The following is a 17,422-nucleotide window of genomic DNA, read 5'->3' as shown; positions in this document are numbered from 1 at the left end:
GCATGTTTTAAGTAACCTTGAGGTTAGCAGAGGAAAAAAAAAAAAGGCATTCAAAGAAAGCCAAGAAAGGAGTAAAAGACACATAAAACAGGTACAATAAACAGAAAGCACTTATTAAGACAACATACTCAAACCCAACTATGTCAACAGTTGGGTTAAATTTAAATATCAATAGACTAAACACTCCAATTATGAGAAGTATTGTCTGACTAGATTTTTAAAATCCCACCTATATACTGCTGACAACAGAAACGTCCAAAACATAGTACAAAGAATGAAAGTACAAGGTTAAAAAAAAAGATATACACTGCACCTGCTAATCAGAGAAAAGATAATGCAACTACATTAATATTAAGCTAATCAACCTTTACCTCTAATAACACTTTTGCCTTAAGGAAAGACAATTATTTTAAAAGACTCAACCGGTAAAGAAAATACACAATGCTAAACATTGTACGCACCTAGTAACATAGCCACAAAATAGATAAAGCAAAAATTATCGCAAGTAAGGAGAAACAGACAAATGCAAAATATGAGTATTAATACATTTCTCTTGGTAACCAATACAACCAGCAAACGAAAAGGAAAAAAGGATGTAGAAGAATTTAACACAATTAACCAAGTTAAACTAACAAACATAGAACACTGCATCTAACAAAGACAGAAGCACATTCTTTCCAAGCACACACAGGACATTTACAAAAAGTGATCATATGTTGGACCATAAACCAAGCTTCAAAAAATTTCATAAGCTTTTAATTACACAGTATTATGACCACAATGGAATGAAGACAGAAATCAGAAAAAAACAAATACAGCACAGAAGATTCTTAGAGCAGTGAAACTATTCTGTATGACACTATAATGTCAGATGCATATTATAAATGTCAAAACCCACAGAATATAGAACACCAAGAGTGAACCCTATGTGAACTATGGACTTTGGATGATAATGATTTGTCAATGTAGGTTCACCCATTCTAACAAATGTACAATCTGGTGCAGGATGCTGCTAATGGGGGAGGCTGTGCTTGTGTGAGATCAGGGGGTACAGGGGAACTCTGTACTTTCTACTGTTTTGCTGTGAACTTAAAGCTGCTCTTAAAAATAAAGTGTATTTAAAACAAAAAAAAAAGTTTATCTGACAAGATAGGTTAATGAGTATGCTATGGTTACAAACCACCCTAGAAATCTTAGCTGCTTAAGATGAAGAAAATTCCCACTCCCACCCATTCCCTCCCCCTCTTTTCTCCACCCTTGCCCTCTCCCCCACCCTCTGCTCTCTGTTTGCTCTACACCAGCGGTCCCCAACCTTTTTGGCACCAGGGACCAGTTTCGTGGAAGACAATTTTTCCATGGACGGGGGGGGGGGTGGGGGTGGGGGGATGGCTCAGGCAGTAATGCAAGTGATGGGGAGCAGCAGATGAAGCTTCGCTCACTCACCTCCTGCTGTACAGCCAAGTTCCTAACAGGCCACAGACAGGTACCTGTCCACAGCCTGGGGGTTGGGGACCCCTGCTGTAGCTGGAATAGAAACTGATAGGTATATCCACACTGGAAGTTTGGCATTATCTACTAATACCAGACATAGGCATAATATACAACCCAACAATTCTACTCCTAAGTCTACCCAACAAAAAAGCATACAAGAAACATGCACCTGAATGTTCACAGCACGTCTGCTCACATGAGCCCCGTGACAGTCATGGAAATGAGCCTGCTGGATCACCTAACATGGGGAGCTGCTCTGTTCTGAATCCATCATCACCATTCCCCCAGCCCAACACTTCCCACAGGCTGTTCTAGCCAATGACTGGCCATAGGCAGGATGCTAAAGCAGGTCCATTCCTGCAGGAGAAGGAACTCCTCTGACCCCAACTTTGGCTGGAGGACATGTCACTGGCCTTACTTAAACTTTCTTAGAACTGCACTGAAGTCCGAAGACTTATCGTACCAAACGTTCCCTCCAACCTCTTCCTCCTCTACATACATCAGTCCTGCAAGGGGCTGTTGGCTTTGTCACAAGTATTTCTCCTACAGCAAAATCTAACCCCAACTTGTTGTCTTCTTGTCCTTGGGGGACCTTAACAGGCTCAAATTGGGAACAACCCAATATTTATCAACAGAAGAATGAACTACTACCATGGATAATACATGAATAAATCATTACATTAATAAACAAACTACAAATGACCGAGTGAATGAAATTAATGACAAAATGTGTAGAGTTCCACGGTTGGTATGTCACAAACCATGGATCTGTAACTACTTCTGTACTTTCAGTACATTTCACCAAAAAAAAAAAAAAGAAAAAAAGAAAAATCAAAAAGGCAAGACTCTGAAAAGTCAACTATCCTTAAACCAAAGGGGAATTTGCTACTTACTATTAACTCAGATTAAGAAGCTACCCATATGCACTAATATGTATAAAATAGATAACTAATAAGAACCTGCTATATAAAAATAAAATTCAAAAATTCAAAAAAAATAAACTAAAAAAAAAAAGAAGCTGTATGCAGCCAGACTGTTTACATGGAGCCCTCCTCCCCCTTCCTTCATCATTCTCACATCCCTCAGAGGTAACCACTGTTAAAAGACTGCTGTGAATCTAATGACATATGCAAATTCTTAAAGCATAGTAAGTATAGATATACAAACATCTTAAAACACATACATGCACACACAAAGTTCTACAACTTGCTTCTCTTACTAAACATTACATTTTCCATGCAGTATAGGAAATTTTTTCCTCTTATTTTTATTTCCCTCTTATTTTTAATAGTGACAGAACATTCCAGAGTATGGACATAAAGATCACTTACTTTACTGTTAACTTCAATATTAGACAGATGTTTCTCATTTTTCACTACCACAAACACCACTATAATGAAAAATCTTACACATACAGGTTTGTACCTTTGTGCAAATACATCTATACCATAAATTCCTAGCAGTGGAATTGCTAGGCCGAACAGAGTACAGGCATTTTATATTGTTTCAATGACGCCACCTTCCAAAAAGAGTCCACCAAATTAGTCCCACAAGTCATATAAACTATATATTTAAAGGCTAATGTATTTTAGATGAACCCTACTTTATGGACTAAAGCTTGTGGTGAAGAGTAATTATGAATGGAAAGTACATAAAATTGCTTTTATCTTTCACTGAGTCAATTTAAGGAAAAATTTCAGAGGGTTACACAAAAATACCAGAGTAACCAAAAAATTACCAGTAGTTACAACCCAGAGATTGATTCTAAATAAAAAAGACCATTTAATAGACCTGACAACCCAGGATCCAACTGTCACCACAGCATTTACAGATCCCAGTTCAGTGCCAGCAGATCCCACTGTGATTTCTGATCTACAGAGAAGAGTGACCATAGTTCTCAAGGATACTGGGGCTTATCGTACCAAATGTTCAGATGTCTTGCAGGTGTCTTATGGCTGTGGGATAAGGCCTGAGTTGTGAATCTTCCCAGGAAGGGTAAGTCTTTCATGACAAATCCACTCCAATACTCCAATCTCCCTAAGCCTTTGGATACCTTCCTCTACAGTATACCAAGGTAGTTCTGGCATCTCAACTCCACTTAGTACAGGTCACCCTTCGGTTTGTTTCAGGCAATCAACCAAGCAGAGCCCTTTCTAAGCCCTCAAGCTGTAACACTGAATCCAGAATCTCTCCTTATGGGTCCACATCAATAAATTTGGCCTAACCCAACTTTACATTCCCTTCACCTTCAACTCACACCCTTAACATCCATTCCCATAAATACTCCCCAGGTTCCTATTTCTCTCATGGCAAACTAGACAATCTTTTGGGTAGGCCTACCTCTTCATGGGTCACAATTTGCACCTCACCCTTTGGGACCTCCTGGGATGATCCTAGGGGAAGCCAAATGCAGGTTTTTCAGGCAAAGGGAGATTAAGTTAAGGGAAGGGATGGAAAGGTTGCTTCTACTGGGAAAGGTAGCCCAGCAGAATTTAGGTGTTCAAGGTCTCCAGTTAAATCAGAATCTGACCATATGCCGCTAATCCAATTTTCAGGATCCCATTCCTTACCAACCAATGTTTTCACTTACAAACGGGGAATTCAATTTGCAGTTTTAGGGCAGTTGTAGAAACTTTCAGGTCCCTTATGTGGAACCTGACCTGGTAATTTAAAACCCTGAACTCATCGTTTTGCTTTGCAACGTTTTCACTTGGCTAGGCTAAATCGCATTCCCCAAGATTTCCACTCCCATTTGTTTCCAGATTGGGCGGGCCAGAAGAGAGACTACTGTGCAGCACGCGGAGGAAGCAAGTGAAGGGGCAAACATCTGGTAGGACATCTGCAGTCTGCACCCACTGAACTCCCCATTTGCTTCAATGATGCGAGGCTGCAACAACTACTCTACCTTCCCCCAGGCTCCCTGAGAGTCCCTGCCTCCTGGGCCAAGTGTGTGTGGTTACCTCCATGACAAAGGGCCAGTTCTTTCAGGATATCCACACAACCAAGGTCAGAGGCAACAGAACTGACACAGCTTTCCATCTGTCTTGCTGTGGCTTCCAGTCTGGGTTCTCCCCCACATTACATCCACCTTCCCTTCTCAAATGCCTGTCCTATGGACTGCAAACTCCAGCATCAGGCACACAGACAACAGTCTTATCAACGAGTTGCATCATCAGCTCCTACACTGTGTTAACTGAGATCCCTGAATAAGACTGTCTGACAGACCCCTGTGCAACAGACCACACATTTAACCACACAGCCTCAACCTGCCCTTGGACAATTCTAGTTACTGCCCAGGGAATTTGAGCACTCACAACCCAAGTACTGAACTAAGGACTAGAAAAGTAATTACGGACAAAACAAGAAGAATCTCTACTTTAATGAAGCTCAGCCTTTTTGAGAAAACAAAAATCCATTAAATCATGTGAACAAATGTAACCCTGTAATTTTGATAAGCACCAGAAAGGACAACAATGTCCCTAATAGAAGAACTTGACTTCAGTAAAGTCAAGAAAACTGCTAGTTACTGTAGCAAGTGGTGGATATATCGAAGTTCCCTATTCTACCTTTATTATAAAATGTGCAAACTCACACAAAACGAATTTCATAAAAAAGTGATGCCTGAGACAAGCTCTAAATGAAACTAGGAATAACTGAAACCCGGACGGAAAAGCATTCCAGGAAGAGGGAAAGAACAAATGCCACACTCCCTGGTGGCGGAGATGATGATGGGCACGGGAGATGTGAGAAGGACCTGCATGGCTGGAGCAAGGAAAGCAAAGGGAGATGTGGTACTGGTGAGGTCAAGGCCCCAAAGTTTAAGAAATATGCATACCCTTAAGGCCACGTTTTGAAGTTCTGTCCTTAAAGCAATGGGAAGCCACTGAGGGTTTTACGTAAAAGGTGACATAATCAGATCTGCCTTTTTAAAAGGTAATTTCTGACACTAACAAATTACAAACACATTTACCTTTTACCCAACAATCTCACTATCTTGAAACTATACCTGCACAAATACAAAACAATACATCCACAAGGTTATTCACAGCAATGGAATATAAACAACCCAAGTGTTTATAATTAGGAAATGAACTACAAGCACAAAAGAATGAAAAAGAGTGTATACGAAGTGATCTCTAGAATGTATTAAGTAAAAAGGAAGAAACAAAAGTGTACACAAACTTCTTTTTAAGAAAGGCAGGTAAAAAACATACTTGTGATTAAATTTGCAAAAACAGTGGAAAAATAAACCAGAAACTAATAAAAGTGGGGCAGGAGGGGTACAGTGCAGGGATAGGAAGAAAAGGGAGAATGTGAACATACCTTAGTAATGCAGCTTTGATTCTGGAACTATATAAATGTTTTACACACTGAAAAAATACATTAAAACATTAAAGAAATCCTTAAAAGTTAAAGATTTCATTCAAATAAACCAAACTAATGATCAAACTGGTTACAAAATCAGAGGGAAAATGTTTTCAAATGATTTTATAATTCAGATTGTCAACTGTACATCCTTGCATGGATACATTTTTAAAACAAGGAGAATAAAATACAAACCTACAATCACTCTACTGTTATTAACGTTTTCAAACTACTATATTTATACTGTAGGATAAAGGAAAGTAACTACTGTTGCTAAGAATGCAAATTTTTAACATTAGAGAAGAAAAGATAAAGTCAAAGTAAAAACCCTATAAAGTTAAATGTGAATTGGAAATATCAACACAAAATCAAAATTTATTATTTCCCAAGCCTATCCAATGAAAGCAAGGGCATCTCAGTAGCAGTAAGGACACACAGCACCAGATTTTGTTATCTAAATTCCACTGCCTGATAAAAAGAGCTAAAACAACTGGCTGATAGATATTGGGCAGGAAAAGCACAAAGTGAATTTAAGACATCTTGTAACATGAGCAAGAAACAGTTCAAAGATTAATGGGGTCGCATCCAAGGGAAGAGAACTAGTTTGAAAGGATCAAGCCATGCCCAAATTAGAACAAGCTGAGGGAAAAGAATGATGACTACTTGTTTAAAACACACCAAATACATAAAATTCCTTGGGTCCACAGTGATCCTGAAAGAGAGAAAGCAAAAAGAAACAACAACAAATCAACCCTGTACATAGGAAAAAGAACATTCTTATCCTGTGTCAGGACCTAAAACTCACACTAGGAGTATTAACTTAGATATATGATTAGTTAATATACAGGTAGATATACAGGTCATACATACGTGTAAGTATATAGATCATCTATAGATAAATACGTGGATCATTTGCAGACAGGTCCAAAAATTAAACCTAGGTTATAAGGATATAACTATAAGCAAGCTGAACAACAAATATAAACAAACAAATATAATCTAAGTTTAAAAAGTTGTCATGCTTTATTACTACAATCTAGAAACATCTAAAATGGTATGAAAATGCTTTATTAACCTCTTCATTTACTCTCTCAACATTTGGATAAAACAATATCCATGATGAATGGATCCTTCCTCCCTCTACCACCCACCACCCACCCCCCAAAAAGTCAACACACTTAACATTCTAGGGACTCCAAACAAATTGCCCCTGCTTCAAATGACTTCATCTGCCTTCTTGAACAGGCTACACTCTTTAAACTAGAGCTCCTACACTGGCAGATTTCCTCCAATGCTCCTTTCATACGGTTTAATGCCTTTCAATGGCTCCCCTCACCTTTAGGATAAACACCAACCACCTTAATGAGATATGTACAATTATTTAAAATCTGGCCCCAAATTCATCCCTAGACAGACTGGCCATGCCAAATTATAAGTGGTGTCAGCAGTGGTACGATCAATACCCACAGAGAACTTATGATGTCCAGGGACCCTAGGAATCAGTCACACAGGAGTAACCGATAATACAGGGCAAACTTTTGGTTGTAATTCAAATCCAGAATGGTCTCGAACACTCTCTTCAGGACTCTGCTCCTGCTGTCCCTTCATCTAGACTTTTTTCCTCTCCTAATCTATATTCTTAACCCTGCTGGAACATCACCTTCTCTTCCCAGATATCAAAAGCATAGAATTTCCTCATCTTATGTATGGGTATCTTCCCTACCAAGCCGTAAGGTCTCTGAGGGCACATCTTTATGTATTATGTCCATACACGACTTATGGCAATTTTAAGGCCATATAATAAGCACCCAGTAGAGATTTAATTAAAAATTTAATTGGGACTTCCCTGGTGGCGCACTGGTTAAGAATCCGCCTGCCAATGCAGGGGACACGGGTTTGAGCCCTGGTCTGGGAAGATCCCATGTGCCGCGGAGCAAGTACGCCCATGTGCCACATCTACTGAACCTGCGCTCTAGAGCCTGTGAGCCACAACTACTGAAGCCTGCGCACCTAGAGCCCGTGCTCCGCAACAAAAGAAGCCACTGCAATGAGAAGCCCCTGCACCGCAACGAAGAGTAGCCCCTCCTCGCCGCAACCAGAGAAAGCCCGCGTGCAGCAACGAAGACCCAACGCAGCCAATAAATAAATAAATGTATAAAAAAATTTAACTGAAGACGAGCACAACTAAGCAACCTGATGTTGAAAAAAAAATGCTAATAACTATAGCAAAGTTCAAAAGCAGGATGGAGAAGGAAATCAACAATGACTGGCACCAGCTGCTGAACTTCAGGAACTGTATTGGGAACTCTACAAATCCATTGCATTTAATTCTCATAATAGCTTTATATGATAGGTTTCATCCTATAGGATGAAATCTAGGTTTCATCACAGGTTTAAGCTTTTTAAGAAAGCTTAAAAAGGCTATGTGATGAATCATGTATGTAGCTTTGAACCAGTAAGGAGTGTGGCCGGATTTCAACCCAGACTCTTCTGAGCTGAAGGCCATCTCCATGTCCAACTCCAGAGCTCTTATCCTTTGCACAATTGATTCCCTGCTTCCAATTTCTTTTCATTCAAGGAAAAGAGAAAGAAAACACAATTAAGCATCTAATAAATATAAGAAAGTATTTACATGATATATGTTAACTGTTCTTTCTCAGCAAATTAGAATCCTGCTAATAGCTAATTCAAAAGAAATACCCAACAGCATTATTTTTAATCTCTAAAATAATCCACAATAATTCTTCAGGAACAACAGTACCCTTTTTATGTGTTTCCAACACACCGGCAGAAAAAATGCTAACAATTAAGGAGTGCAGCCAGTGGAGTTTAACTGTATGCAATCAGGTAAGTCATTGGGAAGTGAGAACACTACATAATTAAATTTCTTCTAGTTAAGACCTCAAATTAATAACTCATAATTATACACTATCAGTGTGATAAGAGCCAAATCTGAGGTACTCTTTCCCATAGAATGCACAGGCACACACAAATCACATCAACCTCCCAGTCCACAATTTACAGGAGTGGTACCATTACCGGTAAGGACACCAATGACCAACGTTTCACCATTACCTGGATTTCAAGAGTGTTACTAGATATTACACGAAAAACAAAACAAGAAGGGATCTGGGGCCAAATACGGAAAACAGTGCTGGTACTATTTCTCAGAGCCCTTAACCTGATAATGTGAATTGTGACCCTTGGGGAGAAGGAAAAGGACAAGCAACGTTTCCCAAACTAAGGTAACCAAGAACCGTTTTGTTTTTCCTGTAGCATTTCTTAGCACTAGTATCACCAAGAATACCACCTTAAACACTGCTTCAGATATATATTCCAAAACTAAGTAAATACTGTTACTGTGGTCTGAATTGGTAAATAAAAGTACTGTCAGAAACAGTACTATCAAAATTCTGGGGCCAATAGAAAACTTAAAAAAGAGAATGCTAGGGGTTTCCCTGGTGGCACAGTGGTTGAGAGTCCGCCTGCCGATGCAGGGGACACGGGTTCGTGTCCCGGGCCAGGAGGATCCCACGTGCCACGGAGCGGCTGGTCCCATGAGCCATGGCCGCTGAGCCTGCGCAGCTGGAGCCTGTGCTCCACAACGAGAGGCCACAGCAGTGAGAGGCCCGCGTATCACAAAAAAACAAAAAGAATGCTAAGTTAATCATAGAGATGACTGAGGGCCTCTTTTCCTTACCCATTTCACGGCATTTGAAAATAACCATTTTGCATTTTGTGGGACTTCTGGTGGTCCAGTGGGTAAGACTCCGCATTCCCAATGCAGGGGGCTCGGGTTCGATCCCTGGGTGGGGAACTAGATCCTGCACGCATGCCGCAACTAAGAGTTCGCATGCCACAAGTAAAGATCCTGTGTGTGGCAACTAAGACCCGGCACAGTCAAAATAAACAAATAAATAAATACTAAAAAAAATAACCATTTTGCTACTCAAGAGTCAAAATAAAGAAATTCTATTTTATTTCTCACAAGAAACACACATCTACTACCCATAATTTTGACAAACATATTTAGCAACTCTTACATTTAATTATCAAGTCTGATAATAAAGGTTCTGTAATCCAGTAGCTACTACAACTTTTTGGTATTTGCCCATTAACCAAGGTTGGGGGGATGGGGGAGAAGCCTCCTCATTTCACTCTACCCCCATCCGAAATTTCACAGCCTCTGAAAGTTCACAACCTTTAAGAATGTTCACAAACTCAATCTGTCCTGGTATACATCCTCAAGTGTAGGTTTAGTTTTCACTTCCTAACAAAAGCTGTGTAGAAAGCAATTACTGTACTCTCCATCAATGCTTTCAGACCGCGGAGTTCCTTCCAGAAAATTCCAACAGAAGTTATATAGGAATTCGCATTTTGGTAGGTATGTCGTCTCTGGCACAAGTCACGTTATACAGTGTAATCCGTTAACACTTAAATGTATTTGGTGTTGCTTTTTAACGTACAGCAAAATCCATATTTGCTACTTCAACATGCATGGAAAACCCTCTCCAAAACCAGGAATCTCAATCCACAAATCATAAATAGCAAATAACCGTAAAGCAAATGCGTAAACAGATTTGGGGTGCCTATTTCGTGGCATTTATTGCTGAAGCCATCACTAAAATCTAACCCGGTAGAGTCGAGGACGCATCCGCAGTTGGAAAGATGAACAGAGCCAAACCGAAGGCACTGCGCAGTTTCCGAGCCGTGCAATTAATCTCAGCAAATGCTTGCGGAATGCGTTCAAGGTCACTCGTGATGAAAAAGAAAACTGTGTGAGTGTGGGTGTGCAGAAACCCCGCCGTCCGCCAGTCCCGCGCAGAGCTGACCAGGGCGCGCGGACAGGCAGCCAAGGGGGCGGTGGAAATTAGGAGGGGGGTGTTACGGGGAGCCCCGAAAAACCACCTTCTCCACGAAGCCTACTGCTGCAGGACCCAGGGCAGCCGCCGGGGAGGCTACGCCGTCGTAGGTACACAGCCCTGGGTGGGAGACCAGTGCCAGGCCTCAGGGGGGTCCAGAACCCGGAGAACCCCCTCCCCTTTCTCAGGTCTCGGTGCAGAGCCCCTCTCTCTCTCACGCTCCGGGGGGCAGTCCCCATTCCCTCCCCCACCTCCTTCCCACCCTCCACCCCAGCCCCTCCCCACGCCCCGAGGGCCCGTTCCCCTCCCCCCTTTACATCCCCTCCCACCCAACCAGGGATACAGTCCCCACCCCCGCCCCAGGGGACTCGAACCCCTCCCCCTCAAGACCCGAGGGTCCTATTCCTTCCTCCCCGCCCAGCCCGGGTTATGCAACACTCACCCCGCCCCGCCCCCCGCCAGGGCCCGCCGCAGCGCCCCCGCCGCCCCGCGCCCCCCGCCCACTGTGTGCCGAGGCCACCGGAACAAAGCGCGCGGGCCGACCGGCCTGGCCGGGGGCGGCGGCCATGTTGGCGGGGGCGGCGAACAAAGGCGCGCGGTCAGAGCCCGAGGCCCCCGCCCGCGGCCCGGCCGGCAGGGGGCGCTGTGCAGGCGCCACCCGCCGCCCGGACAATGCGCCTCGGCCCACTGCTCCCCGGGCGCCACCGTCCCTCAGCGCGCCCCGCCCGCGACCCCGTTGCGGCGCCCGCTTCCCCACGGCGCACGGACCTCACCTGCCGGCCACCTAGGCCGCCGTCGGCAGCCCGCGGGCCCTGCCGTCCCGCGCCGCGCTCCCGCCCCGGCCCAACCGAGCCAGACGGCGCCGCCCCGCCCCCGCTCCGCGGCCGCCGCCGCCCGCCCCCGGCCGCACGGCGCACGCGCACTGCGCCCGCCGACTGCACCGGCCGAGCGGCCAGGCCCCGGCCCGACGGGCCGTACTACGCAGGCGCTGCAGTCGGTGGGCGGGGCCTAGAGGGCGGAGGGCGGGGCCCGGCGGACTTGGCTTGAGACTGCTCACCTGGTGGTGGGGCGGGACTGAGTGGGGGAGGGCCTGGAGGTGGGGCGGGGCCTGGTGGCAGAGCAGGCCTTGGTCTGGCACAACTCACCTGGCCGCCGAACAGAGCGGAGCGGGGCCTGGCGCCGGGTGGGGCCTGGCGGCGGGGAGGAGCCGGGCGCGGCTCTCACCTGGGGGCGGGGCTTGGCTGCGCCCCAGCTGCGCGCTGGAAGAGGCGGCGTTCAGGGCCCGGAGGCCCGGGAGAGGGGCGGCGCGGTCGCAACGGAAGTCTGGCATTCTTGGAAGTTTCGTTTTCGCGCGGTGGGAGGGCTTTCACCGAATGACTGTCCCTCCTTGTCCTTGAATTTAAGCAGCAAGTCGACCTGCGTCGCGCACGCCGCCCCTTTGGATAAAACCGGATACAGTGACAAGGCCCTCCACTGGCTGAGCCGTGGCCGCAGAGACAGCGTCCAGTGCCATCCGGCTTCCCGCGCGGACCCCTCCGCCGCACTGCGCCACCGCGGCACGGACCCGGGCCTCGCCCACTCACCTGCCCTACCTGGCAGGGGAGGGTGAGCTCTGCAGCTCTTGACCCTGCACTCCCTCCCCGTGCGCCGCCCCCACCACAAACTGGAGAACTCGCTCGGCTCTCCGCGGAAGTCAGGAGCCAGGCATTCCCACGGTTACTTGTGAACTTGTTTGAGTTATGTTTAAGCCAAGATGCCCTTTGAGTGTCAGGTTAATTGTTTGCAGGAGGACGGGGAGAGGAAGGAAGCGTCCAGAACAGTTTTGACTCCTGCGGAGTGCCGTACCTGGAGGCTGAACCCCGGGTCTGAACCCCTACCCCAGCCTGGAGTTCTGCCCCCAAGCCCTGGCCTGGGACTCGCCTCTCCCCACATCCTCATCTCCCGACTCCCGCCCAGCCCTCTCCGCCCACCAGCCCGGTGTCCTCCAGCGAGTCGCTGGGCGGACGTGGTTCCTCGAGTGCAAAAGCGCAGTCACTTCGTAATAAACCGCCTCCCCGAATGTTGTCAGGTCAAATGACAGATGTATTATTGGAAAGCACTGTGTATACTCTAACCTGCAGGACAATTGTCAGTTATCAATGCTCTTTGGGATTTTACTGGCACCTTTTTCTTCCAAGTAAGATTGATACGTGCCTGTTGGAACAATTAAAGTGCTCATCTCAGATGACACACTTGGCAAGAGCTACAAGTTCACAGGCCAAGTAGAGGGCCAATTTAGTTACAGATATACAAAAGTGTGTCGCCGTACTTACCAGTTAGGAAGTGTTGAGAAATTGTTACTTTCCTTTCTGTTTAATGTTTATGATGCAGACAGTAGTGGAGCATTTCAGGAACAAGGAGAAATGGAAGGAGGCAGGTGCCAAGGAGTCAGCTAGTTGGAATATTTCAGTGGCATCCCCTGGATTTCTCCACCTCGCTACTGTTGACATTTGGGGTCAGATAACTCGTTTTTAAGGGAGATGTTTGGCAGCATACCTGGCCTTTACCCTCTAGGTGCCAGTAGCACACTCCCTCCTCCAACATGAAAACCAAAAATGTCTCCAGACAAAGCCAAATATGTTGTCCTACCCCTCCAACACCGGAGAACCCCTGTTTTAAAGTTGGCCTCTAGTGATGATCACTGGGAGCTATCAAGAATGCACAGGCCAGGGCTTCCCTGGTGGCGCAGTGGTTAAGAATCCGCCTGTCAATGCAGGGGACATGGGTTCGAGCCCTGGTCTGGGAGGATCCCACATGCTGCGGAACAACAAAGCCCGTGTGCCACAACGAATGAGCCTGCGCTCTAGAGCCCGCGAGCCACAACTACTGAGGCCCACGCACCTAGAGCTGGTGCTCCGCAACAAGAGAAGTCACCGTAATGGGAAGCCCATGCACCACAACGAAGAGCAGACCATGCTCACTGCAACTAGAGAAAGCTGCGCAGCAACGAAGACCCAATGCAGCCAAAAATAAAAATAAAATTGTTTTTAATTAAAAAAAAGATATTTTCTAAAACAAAAAAGAATGCACAGGCCAGGGATGTCAGCCAGCCCTATGTCAGGAAGGGCCACACTCCAGAGAAGGCAACTACTAGTCTTTCTGCTAAAAATATCTCCATGGCCCTCAGAAGCCTTACTTGCTAGCGTGCTGAATGTCAAAAATGAGGTTTTACGTCACCCATGTATATCTGCCAAAAAGGTTTAAAATGAAGCTAGTCACAGGGGAAGAAATCAGACAAATCCAGTGTGAGAGACATTTTGCAAAACAGCTCCACCAGACTCTTCAAAAAATCAACATCAAGAAAAACACAGAACAGCTAGGAATAAGTTCAAACATAAGAGACCACAACCAAATCCATTGCATGACCATTGATCCTACACCAAGTTGAAGGAAAGAAGCTATGAAAGAGATTTGGGAGATAATTGGAGAACTTGATGGAAAATATATTAAAGAGAGTATTATTTAGTCTGTTAAATGTTTCACTGTGATAATGGCTATGTTTGAGAACGTCTTTGTTCTTCGGAGTTGTGTGATGAATTATTTTAAAAGTTGTGGTGGCTACAATGTTCTTTCAAATAGCTCAGAAACACATGTATTTTATATACAGATAAAGCAAACGTAGCAGAAGGTTAACAATTGGTAAATCTAAGTGATGGGTATATATGTTTTAATTCTGCAATTTTTTCAACTTTTCTGGAAAACTGAAATTTTTCAAAATAACAAGTTAGAAAAGTGGAATACGAAGTATTTTGTGAATTTCTGGAATGCTAAATAAGCCAAATTGCTTCAACTTCCCAGGCAGCCTCTGTTCTCTTCCAACTTGCTAACTAAGCATTTCCAGAAACTTAATTTCTTTACAGTTTTTCAACCACACTGTACTTCTGGAGATTACGTCAGAAGGGCCTGCATGTATTTTTCATCCTGCAGGAACTATATTGCTGGCAAATATAAACAAATATAAACAGGCGTGTTAAAAGTTTCAACTTATACAAGGCCTATGTCTATTTTTTTTTTTTTTTTTTTAAGCGGTACGCGGGCCTCTCACTGTCGTGGCCTCCCCCGTTGCGGAGCACAGGCTCCGGACGCGCAGGCTCAGCGGCCATGGCCCACGGGCCCAGCCGCTCCGCGGCATGTGGGATCCTCCCGGACCGGGGCACGAACCCACGCCCCCTGCATCGGCAGGCGGACTCTCAACCACTGTGCCACCAGGGAAGCCCCCTATGTCTATTTTAATGCAGGATCCCAGGGATTCTACTTGGGGAGAAGGGAATTTCTGCCCCAGAGATGAACCCACAGTGAACCTTGGTATATTCACCCCACTGACATTGATGGATCATAGGAAACTGATCCTCAGGAGCCTTTTTAAATTAGTTATATTTATTACAGGATTATTCAGTTATTCAACACAGCAAAAAGTATTCAGTCTTCAGTATGTACCCCACGCAATAGGGATGATTCTTTGTATTAACTTAACCTCTAGGTGAGTGAGCCTTATAGGCCACCAGTCACCTTGTAAGTAAGGATGATCTCTCCCCAGTGTTTGCCTGGGTCAACTCCCAATTGGATGCTATAGCCTGCTGTCCCCGGGGAAGTGGAGACAAAGGTCATTGAACTGGGAGCACTCAGGGCTTACAAGTTTAACATGATGACCCTCATTATGATTGTGGCTTATGCTGGTTCTCCTACTCGCACTTGTGGCTATAGGTTATGGCTATGCTGGTTAGGCAGCCCTATGTGAATCCTGAGAAGATGGTGGCCTCACTAGGACAGAAGCCACTCCTCTCCGCTGGCTCTGGGGTCAGATCTCTGACTAGAGCCACATTGATGCACATATTCTACAGGGAGAAGCATGAGGTCTAGGGCTGTCATCCAGGGCAGAGGTGACCACAACCTACCTGGATGGCCAGCAGTGGGGCCAAAAAAGAAGGAAGAGGTAAGGAATGCTCAGGAAAAGGCAGGGTCAGCTCTGCCTGGCACCTCTCCAGGTGTTTACCCCACTCGGGGCTACAGGAGGCTGGAATGAGTGAGGATGGTTTCTCCAAGCCTCTTAGCACCCTCTGTCACATCGTGTCTTCTGAACTTCCAGAGGGCACACCTTTGTTTCTATTTTCTGCGGTATCTGTACTGCCTGGACTAGAGCCTGGTGAGAGATGTGGTTCATTAAAGACTACAGAAGACCAGTTGTGGTTTGTAGCCAGCTTCCCCAAGTTTGTTTCACGGCCTCAATGCAGAAGTTTTTCTTTGAGGGGAAGTAACCAGTTAGGGGAAAAAAACAGGTTTGCCAGAGGTGCTACTGCTGGCTCTGCAGGAGCCACACACAGACCTAGATCCAACACCCTGGCTTCTGACCCCTTCCCCCTCCCCCTCCGCCTCCCCACCCTCCCCACCCCCCACCCCCACCCCCACCCCCACCCCCGTGCCCTCTCTAGTGTCCTCACCTTGTTGGAGAGGGGAAAATTTCCCCCTTTACTCCTCTTGAGTTCCTGTGGGTGGACTAATAACAAAATTAACACAAGACAGAAGAACAGGAGAGAAAGAAACAAATTTTAATTCATGCACATGTAGGCCTCATAGAAATGGGATCTACGAGGTGACCAAAGCAGGCAGATTTTATACTTTTTAGACAAAGAAAAAATAAATTTGTGAGGAATTGACAATACAAACTTAGGTTTTGGGTGCTCAATTAGTGAAAAATCTAAACAGAATTTGGGCTTGGGGTAGTAAATTTAAAAAGTAACAGCGTTTGTTTATACAGGCTTCTCAGCCTGATTTCCTTATCTCTGGTGATAAGGATCTCTCTTTGCCTCCTGGTACAAAAAGGGTACCTTTCACATGGGAGATTTATTTCCTGTTTTCAGGGAGACAGAGGGGAAGGTCAGAGTGTCCCTCTTGCATTGGCCATTTCTTAAGTAACTTTAATTCAAAATAATCAATGTGCCATTGTGGCATATTTGGAGGCAGTCCGCCCTGGCTCCAAAAACCTCAACCAGGAGGGTATGAGTCCCTTCCTTTCCCATTCTGAATGGAGAGGTCTGGCCACCTTGCTTCCCAGGAAGCCTCAGACCAGGTAGACCCCAGCAGCTTCCTATTAGAGGGGGAAGGAGCCAGATTTTGCAAGCCTCTTTTCTTGGAAGTCTGGCAGCAGTGGGACCAGAAGAACCAAAGAGGACCACTTTCTTCTCAGGAATTCTCTCAGAAAGTACTCTTTCTCCACACTCATTTTTGGCTTACCTTGGAACCTCAGGAAAATCATAAATTAGAGCACCATTCCTCTTCCAGGCTTCTCTCAAATAATTGAAACTATCTCTGTCACAGCACTGCTGAATGAAAAAGAGAGCCAGAAGAGCCATTCCACTCCCTGGCTCAACAGATATCAAATGGACCCTACTGAGCACAAGGTACTGCATTAGCCTCTGGAGGGGACACTATGTCTACATGCACAAGAATGTTTACACTTCATGAAGGGAACATCACATGGTGCTAAGGAAATATTTACTGAATGAATGACTCCAAGAAAGAAACAGCAGGAGCAGAGTTCAGCCATCTGGTCAACTAAGAAGCTTCCTCCCCTGGCTCACTCCCACCTTTCTCCAGGTCATTCTCTACCCAGCAGGCAGATATATGCTTTTAAATGTCACCTCCTCAGAGAAGCCTTTTCTGACCAC

The 17,422-nt window shown here is 45.3% G+C and overlaps 1 protein-coding gene across 2 annotated transcripts in view; it reads right to left on the bottom strand.

Moving 5' to 3' along the window:
* Nucleotides 1–11,585, bottom strand: part of SPIN1 (spindlin 1) — a 61,976-nt gene extending 50,391 nt beyond the window's left edge. Inside the window, exons 1-3 of one of the 2 annotated variants that reach the window (XM_060155512.1) lie at nt 11,492–11,585; nt 6,727–6,793; nt 5,815–5,861 (exon numbers count right to left, since the gene is read on the bottom strand). The gene's annotated coding sequence lies outside the window, so the exon portion shown is untranslated. The remainder of the gene's footprint in view (nt 1–5,814; nt 5,862–6,726; nt 6,794–11,491) is intronic. The other variant, XM_060155513.1, reaches the window with a different exon arrangement.
* Nucleotides 11,586–17,422: the final 5,837 nt, after the last annotated feature.

This window comes from Lagenorhynchus albirostris, chromosome 7, assembly GCF_949774975.1.
Source record: "Lagenorhynchus albirostris chromosome 7, mLagAlb1.1, whole genome shotgun sequence".
In the NCBI taxonomy this organism is placed as follows: Eukaryota; Metazoa; Chordata; class Mammalia; order Artiodactyla; family Delphinidae; genus Lagenorhynchus; species Lagenorhynchus albirostris.
Note: the sequence above shows the minus strand (reverse complement) of the source record. Positions and strands in the feature narration are given on the sequence as shown.